Source organism: Triticum aestivum, chromosome 4B (genome assembly GCF_018294505.1).
Source record: "Triticum aestivum cultivar Chinese Spring chromosome 4B, IWGSC CS RefSeq v2.1, whole genome shotgun sequence".
Taxonomy (NCBI): Eukaryota; Viridiplantae; Streptophyta; class Magnoliopsida; order Poales; family Poaceae; genus Triticum; species Triticum aestivum.
Window position 1 is genome coordinate 513,072,415 of NC_057804.1, and position 9,490 is coordinate 513,081,904.

Here is a 9,490-nt window from a genome sequence, read left to right on the forward strand (position 1 = left end):
AACTCAAAAAATTCTGAAATAAATTGCTGGACCTGAGGAATTTGTCTATTAATCACCTGAAAAAAATCAACCTAAAAGCACTCTCCAGTAAAACAATGGCAGCTAATCTCGTGAGCGCAAAAGTTTCTGTTTTTTACAGCAAGATCATATAAACTTCACCCAAGTCTTCCCAAAGGTTCTACTTGGCACTTTATTGAAACAAAATCTATAAAACATGATTAATACAGTAGCATAATCATGTGGACACACAAAAACAGTAAAGGTAAATATTGGGTTGTCTCCCAACAAGCGCTTTTCTTTAATGCCTTTTTAGCTAGGCATGATGATGGCAATGATGCTCACGTAGAAGATAAGAATTGAAACATAACGGGAGCATCATGAAGCATATTACTAGCAAATTTAAGCCTAACCCACTTCCTATGCATAGGGATTTTGTGAGCAAACAACTTATGGGAACAACAATCAACTAGCATAGGAAGGTACAACAAGCATAGCTTCAAGATTTTAAGCACATAGGGAGGAAACTTGATATTATTGCAATTCCTACAAGCATATGTTCCTCCCTCATAATAATTTTCAGTAGCATCATGAATGAATTCAACAATATAACCAGCACTTAAAGTATTCTTTTCATGATCTACAAGTATAGAAAATTTACTACTCTCCACATAAGCAAAATTCTTCTCATTCAGAATAGTGAGAGTATCATAAAAGACTTGAACACTAAAAATTGTTTCCACATTAAAAGAGTAATGTTCAGAAAAAGGGTAATCAAAATCATGACAAGTTTTATAAATATAATCATCACTACTTTTTATAGCATAAGTTTCATCACAATAATCATCATAAGTAGCAACTTCGTTCTCATCATAATCGATTGAAACCTCTCCCAAGATAGTGGAATCACTAAATAAAGTTGACAGACTTCCAAATCCACTTTCAAATTCATCACAATAAGATTCAACATCCTCCAAAATAGTGGGATTACTACATCCTAAAGTTGACACTCTTCCAAACCCACTTTCATCAATATAATCATCATAAATAGGAGGCATGCTTTCATCATAATAAATATTCTCATCAAAACTTGGGGGACAAAAAATATCATATTCATCAAACATAGCTTCCCCAAGCTTGTGGCTTTGCATATCATTAGCATCATGGATATTCAAGGAATTCATACTAACAACATTGCAATCATGCTCATCATTCACATATTTCATGCCAACCATTCTATGTAGTTCTTCTTCTAGCACTTGAGCACAATTTTCCTTACCATCATTCTCACGAAAGATATTAAAAAGATGAAGCGTATGAGACAAACTTAACTCCATTTTTTTGTAGTTTTATTTTATAAACTAAACTAGTGATAAAACAAGAAACAAAAAGATTTGATTGCAAGATCTAAAGATATACCTTCAAGCACTCACCCAGAAAAGAGCTTAGTTGACGGGGTGTGAGTGCCGTTTACCTAGCCTCCCCGGCAACGGCGCCGGAAAAGAGCTTGATGTCTACTACACAACCTTCTTCTTGTAGACGTTGTTGGGCCTGTAAGTACACAGGTTTGTAGGACAGTAGCAAATTTCCCTCAAGTGGATGACCTAAGGTTTATCAATCCGTAGGACGCGTAGGATGAAGATGGTATCTCTCAAACAACCCTGGAACCAAATAACAAAGAGTCTCTTGTGTCCCCAACACACCCAATACAATGGTAGATTGTATAGGTGCACTAGTTCGGCGAAGAGATGGTGATACAAGTGCAATATGGAGGGTAGATAAAGGTATTTGTAATCTGAAATTATAAAAACAGCAAGGTAGCAAGCGATAAAAGTGAGCACAAACGGTATTGCAATGGTAAGAAACAAGGCCTAGGGTTCATACTTTCACTAGTGCAAGTTCTCTCAACAATAATAACATAGATAGATCATATAACAATCCCTCAACATGCAACAAAGAGTCACTCCAAAGAGACAAATAGCGGAGAACAAACGAAGAGATTATGATTGGGTATGAAACCACCCCAAAGTTATTCTTTCGGATCAATCTATTCAAAAGTCCGTACTAGAACAACACCTTAAGACACAAATCAACCAAAACCCTAATGTCACCTAGATACTCCATTGTCACCTCAAGTATCCGTGGGCATGATTATACGATATGCATCACACAATATCAGATTTATCTATTCAACCAACACAAAGTACTTCAAAGAGTGCCCCAAAGTTTCTACCGGAGAGTCAAGAATGTGTGCCAACCCCTATGCATAGGTTCATGGGCGGAACCCGCAAGTTGGTCACCAAAACATACATCAAGTGGCACATGATATCCCATTGTCACCACAGATAAGCACGGCAAGACATACATCAAGTGTTCTCATAAAAGACTCAATCCGATAAGATAACTTCAAAGGGAAAACTCAATTCATCACAAGAGAGTAGAGGGGGAGAAACATCATAAGATCCAACTACAATAGCAAAGCTCGGGATACATCAAGATCGTGCCATAGAGGGAACACAAGAGAGAACACGAGAGAGAGAGAGATCAAACACATAGCTACTGGTACATACCCTCAGCCTCGAGGGTGAACTACTCCCTCCCCGTCATGGATAGCGCCGGGATGATGAAGATGGCCACCGGTGAAGTATCCCCCCTCCGGCAGGGTGCCGGGAAGGGCTCCCGAGAGGTTTCTGGTGGCTACAGAGGCTTGCAGTGGCGGAACTCCCGATCTATCTTGATATTCGATGTTTTTAGGGTACGTACGCTTATATAGGCGAAAGAAGTCGGTCGGGAGGTGCTCGAGGGGCCCACGAGACAGGGGGCACGCCCAGTTGGGGGGGGGCGCCCTCCTATCTCGTGGCCTCCTCAAGGCTCTTCTGACGTGAACTCCAAGTCAACTGGATCATAATCTTTCCAAAAATCACGTTGTTGAAGGTTTCGTTCCGTTTGGACTCCGATTGATATTCCTTTTCTTCGAAATACTGAAACAGGCAATAAAACAGCAATATGGGTTGGGCCTCCAGTTAATAGGTTAGTCCCAAAAGTAATCTAAAAGTGTATAATAAAGCTCATAATCATTCAAAACAGATAATAAAATAGCATGAATGCTTTGTAAATTATAGATATGTTGGAGACGTATCATCTATCACACCCGATCATCACGTGGTGGTTCGAAACAACGAACCTTTGCAACGGTGCACAGTTAGGGGGGCACTTTCTTGAAAGTTTAGTGAGGGATCATCTTATTTATGCTACCGTCGTTCTAAGAAAATAAGATGTAAACATGACAAACATCACATGCAAATCATAAAGTGACATGATATGGCCAATATCATCTTGCGCCTTTGATCTCCATCTTCGAGGCGCGGCATGATCACCTTCGTCACCGGCATGACACCATGATCTCCATCATCATGATCTCCATCATCGTCTCTTCATGAAGTTGTCTCGCCAACTATTACTTCTACTACTATGGCTAACAGTTAGCAATAAAGTAAAGTAATTACATGGCGTTTTCATTGACAAGTAGGTCATCCAATAAATTAAGACAACTCCTATGGCTCCTGCCGGTTGTCCTACTGATCAACATGCAAGTCGTGATTCCTATTACAAGAACGTGATCAATCTCATACATCACATATATCATTCATCACATCCTTTTGGCCATATCACATCACATAGCATACCCTGCAAAAACAAGTTAGACGTCCTCTAATTGTTGTTGCATGTTTTACGTGGCTGCTATGGGTTTCTAGCAAGAATGTTTCTTACCTACGCAAAAGCCACAATGGTGATATGCCAATTGCTATTTACCCTTCATAAGGACCCTTTTCATCGAATATGATTCGACTAAAGTGGGAGAGATAGACACCCGCTAGCCACCTTATGCATCAAGTGCATGTCAGTCGGTGGAACCTATCTCACGTAAGTGTACGTGTAAGGTCGGTCCAGTCCGCTTCATCCCACAATGCCGACAAATCAAGATAAGACTAGTAATGGTAAGCAAATTGAATAAATCATCGCCCACAACTAATTTGTGTTCTACTCGTGCATAGAATCTACTCATAAACCTCGCTCTGATACCACTGTTGGGGAACATAGTAATAATTCAAAATTTTCCTACATGTCACCAAGATCAATCTAGGAGATGCTAGCAACGAGAGAGAGGGAGTGCATCTGTATACCCTTGAAGATCGCTAAGCGGAAGCGTTACAAGAACGCGGTTGATGGAATCGTACTCGCGGCGATTCAAATCACGGAAGATCCGATCTAGCGCCGAATGGATGGCGCCTCTGCGTTCAACACACGTACACCACAGGGACGTATCCTCCTTCTTGATCCAGGAAGGGGAGAGGAGAAGTTGAGGGAGAGCTCTGGCAGCACGACATCGTGGTGGTGGAGCTTGTGGTTCTCCTGCAGGGCTTCACCAAGCACTACGGAGGAAGAGGTGGTGTTGGAGGACGGAGGGGCTGCGCCAGGGCTAGGGTGCTGCTGCCTCCCACCCTCCCTCTATTTATAGGGTGAAGGGGAGAGGAGGCCGGCCCCTCTAGATCCCATCTAGAGGGGGCGGCGGCTAGGAGGGGGAAACTTTCCCCCCAAGCAAGGTGGAGGCGCCCGCTCCCCTAGGGTTTCCAAACCCTAGGCGCCTTGGGCCCTTGGGGGGTGCACTAGCCCACTAGGGGCTGGTTCTCTCCCATATTCAGCCCATCAAGTCCCCTGGGGCAGGTGGCCCCACCCTGTGGACCTCCGGACACCTTCCGATGGTCCCGGTACAATACCGATAACCCCGGAAACCATTCAGGCGACTGAAACTGGACTTCCCATATATAAATCTTCACCTCCGGACTATTCTAGAACTCCTCGTGACGTCCGGGATCTCATCCGGGACTCCAAACAACCTTTGGTATCCACATACAATTTCCCATAACAACTCTAGCGTCACCGAACCTTAAGTGTGTAGACCCTACGGGTTCGGGAACCATGCAGAGATGACCAAGATACTTCTCCGGTCAATAACCAATAGCGGGATATAGATACCCATATTGGCTCCCACATGTTCCACGATGATCTCATCGGATGAACCACTATGTCGGGGATTCAATCAATCCCGTACGCAATTCCCTTTGTCCATCGGTATGCTACTTGCCCGAGATTTGATCATCGGTATCCCCATACCTCATTCAATCTCATTACCGGAAAATCTCTTTAATCGTTACGTAACGCATGATATCATGGCTAACTCATTAGTCACATTGATCTCATTATGATGATGCATTACCGAGTGGGCCCAGAGATACCTCTCCGTCCTACGGAGTGACAGATCCAGTCTCGATTCGTGCCAACCCAACAGACACTTTTGGAGATACATGTAGTGCACCTTTATAGCCACCCAGTTATGTTGTGACGTAGCATTCCTACGGTATCTGGGAGTTGCACAATCTCATGGTCTAAGGAAATGATACTTGACATTAGAAAAACTCTTAGCAAACGAAGTACACGATCTTGTGCTATGCTTAGGATTGGGTCTTGTCCATCACATCATTCTCCTAATGATGTGATCCCGTTATCAATGACATCAAATGTCCATGGTCAGGAAACCATAACCATCTATTGATCAACGAGCTAGTCAACTAGAGGCTCACTAGGGACATGTTGTGGTCTATGTATTCACACATGTATTATGGTTTACAGTTAATAAAATTATAGCATGATCAATAGACAATTATCATGAACAAGGAAATATAGTAATAACCATTTTATTATTGCCTCTAGGCCACATTTCCAACAGACATGCCTTCCTATTTTGGTACATACTAATACATCTGTCTATTAACCATGTTCTTACATCAAACTAATGTTCTTATTTATCCCTCATCAATCACTTATGATGAGGCAGTCAGGCCAGTGGACTACAGTGAGTAAAGATCCTCATTTAAAGAATGCAACATCAGCCTCCCGACATGATTCTCAAGAAACAGCAAGGGTAGATGAAGATAGTGAACGTAGCTCTGTAGTTGATTATCGCATTTGACCTACACTAGCATCGCAGGTGTTTGCTCTAACTTGGCAGCGTGATATGTGGTTGCATGTTGCATATGGTGTCTAGATTGTAATTCTTCCGATCTAGTTAAATTGCATGTGCTATTCTGCTTAGTTTATACATTATACCTATTAATGTGACATGTCTTCCTATTTTTATTACATAGTACATCTATCTATTAAGCATGTCCTTACATAAAACTATTGGCTTTTTATATCCCGCATCAATCAATATGATGAGACACCTTTAGTATGTGCAGTACGATATTAGTTGCATCTTTCATATGATTTATAGCATGTGATGCTTCTAGTTTGTTGAAATGCCATTTATGATGGGACACTTTTAACTTGGCAGAGTCATATTGGTTGCATCTTTCATGTGGTGTCTAGCTTGCATTGCTTCTTATTTGTTGGAATGGTTTCTGCTTAGTTTACACAAACAGTTGTGAATATGCAATGCCATCCTGTTTTTCATACATATTCCATCCTGGTATCATGTATTTGCCTTACATCAAAGTAGTGATTGTTAGTATCATGCACGAATGAGTTCTGAAGAGAGAATTTTATTGCTTTTTCTTGTCGGTTTTACTTGACAATTCAAAATCAATAAAGCAGAAGGAAGTTAGCAAGGTAGTGGATAAAGGTGCTCCTTCCAAACGGAGGGCCTCTACAGATTCTACTCCTCCATCCCCCCAAGATGATTTGCAAGACAACGCATGCATAGACACTCAACGTAGCTGTGTTGATGATGAGCACGTCTCCCCTAGTGCACCATCATAGGTGCTCCCTCTAACTTGGCACTGTTATATGTGCTTGCATGTATGTATGATGTCTAGCTTGTATTGCTTCTAATTTTATTGAATTCCATCTACTTACTTCACACATTATACTTGTGAATAAGACATGTGTTCCTGTTTCTAGAACATACAATATCTATCTATCACACCATGTTGTTACATCTAAGTACTACTGTTGTGTAACCTGCAATAATCACTTATCATAAGACACGTTTGACTTGGGAGTGTGATATAGGTTAGATCTTACATTCTTTTCTAGATTGTACTACTTCTAATTTGTTGAAATGGCACTTATGACGAGACAGTTTTAACTTGGTAGAGTGATATTCGTTGCATCTTTCATATGGTGTCTAGATTTCATTGCTTCTAATTTGTTGAAATGCCTTCTCCTTAGTTTACACATCATAAGCTGTGAATATGCAATGTTGTGGATATGCAATGGCACTAATGACGAGAGACCTTTAACTTGGTAGTGTGATGTTGTTTGCATCTTGCATATGATTTATTTCTTGTATTGCTTCACATTTGTTTAAACGCCATTTATGATGAGAAACTATTGACTTGGCAGAGCGATATTTGTAGCATCTTTCATATGGTGTCTACCTTCCATTGCATTGCTTCTAATTTAGTGAAATGTCTTCTGCTTAGTTTACACATCATAGTTCTGGTTATCTCATGACGTCCTGTTTTTCATACATATTACATCCTCCTATCATGTGGTTGTCTAACATCAAAGTTTAGTTCATCTGTATCACACATCAATTTGTTCTGAAGAACTAAATTGTTATTTGTTTTTCTTGTCAACTTGACTTAACATGGCAGAGAGAAATAGGAAGCAACACAGAATGATAGGGAAATGGAAGCGGAAGAATCCTGCAGATTCTGTTGGTACTGATGGTGCAATAGAAAGTCAAAGTCTAGCGGAATATTGTGCAAACAAGGTATTCCGTGCTACACGAGCTGCAGAACAAGCCAAACAGAAACAAATAGCTTCCACCAAACAAGCAGAGATAGCCCTAGTTGTTGCAAGACCTTCCACAGTACCACCAGCTGCACGAGTTACTCGTTAGTCAACTCAGCTAGCAGCACATTCCCAAGCTCCCTTGCCACCTGACACTACTTCTAAAGCACTCTTGACACAAGATGAGTTGGAAAGATCAGATGAACTTTGTGAGCTTCAACAACAAGAAGGTAGTTGCTGGAGTCAAGTTACAGTTGCATGCTTCTTTATATGTAGTCTCACAGTTTGATGTACACTAACACTTCCTATGTTCGTTGTTGGACTAGCACCTAGGCGCAAGAGGAAACAAACATCAGGGATAATGCTCGATAGGTTAACTAAATCTAGAGGAGGAAGAATGGATATCCGTTTTGAGGTAGGTTTAAAAAGGCCACGTGATGCTACAGAGTCAGCCAAGTTAGTATCAAAGGCAGCGGTTGTCGTTAGGTGTCATGTACGTATCCTCCCAACATGGATTCAGTACAGGAATGACAAAGATGAAACCCAGTTCAACACCTTCCTCGACCATTTATCTGTAAGTATGGTTATGTATGGAAACTAGTAATATCATCTTGCTCTGTCCCATACTTTCTAGGTTGCTGATAATGAGACTCCCATAATTTTCAACAGATGAGATTCAAGTTGGATAGCCAAGATGATGCAACTAGACAAGCTTGCACCCATGTTTTCAAGTCTGCTCTGCGACAGTATCGGTATAACTTGAGGAAAACTCACTTTGAAGGAAAGGCTAATAGTGAACTTGCCCAAAGATCTCTAGTGGAAAATATATCGGATGAAGACTGGAGAGGCCTCGTTAAACACTGGTCTGATCCGAAGTATCAGGTACAGTATATATATGTGATCAGATCACATGTTGAAGCCCTATTTACGCATGTGCCACACAAATCTATCTTCTTGTAGGTGAATTGTTCAAAGAACAAGACCAACCGTACGAAAGTGAAATTCCAATAGACGACAGGATCTTGTAGCTATATTGCACACCGCGAGGCTCTTGTAATTAGTTGTTGTTTCACTCTTTTCGTTGTACCATATTATCAGATCTATATTGACTTGTTCCAAATGCAGAGGAAAGCCCACAAGGACCAAAAAGTACCTGAACCAAATGTTGTGGACATCTTCAAGGACTGTCACACCAGCAAGAAGAAGGGCATGACTACACCAGTCAAAGTCGTTGTTCTAAGTCCTTAATCCTCATGCCTTTTAACTACTACTTACTCTGACTTATGCCTTGGACTACATGGTTTGTGGCCAATGTCTATTACTCTTTTAAATTTTATACACAATTGTCTTAGCGTATCATTGCACCTTACAAGGTTTAAAAGAGAGGAGTGATGTTCCTTTGATCTTGGCCTGTAATCTAGTTCCGTGTTGGACTTTCCCACACAACGTTACAATTTCCTGTTTGTCTGTTCTCAGTTATTTTCTGATATGAATGATGCCATACTATGCTTGTCTCTTTATCCTTAGCTGTCAATACAATGTGAATAAATAGACAATACATTAGCGATGGTACATGGTCATATGTTTGGAACCTGGTTTTATTATGTACTTTGCAGTAAAATACAGCTAATATTTTACATGGGTTCACCAGAATAAGTTCTATATATAAACCAAAGCTATTTTGTTTGGTTTTGCT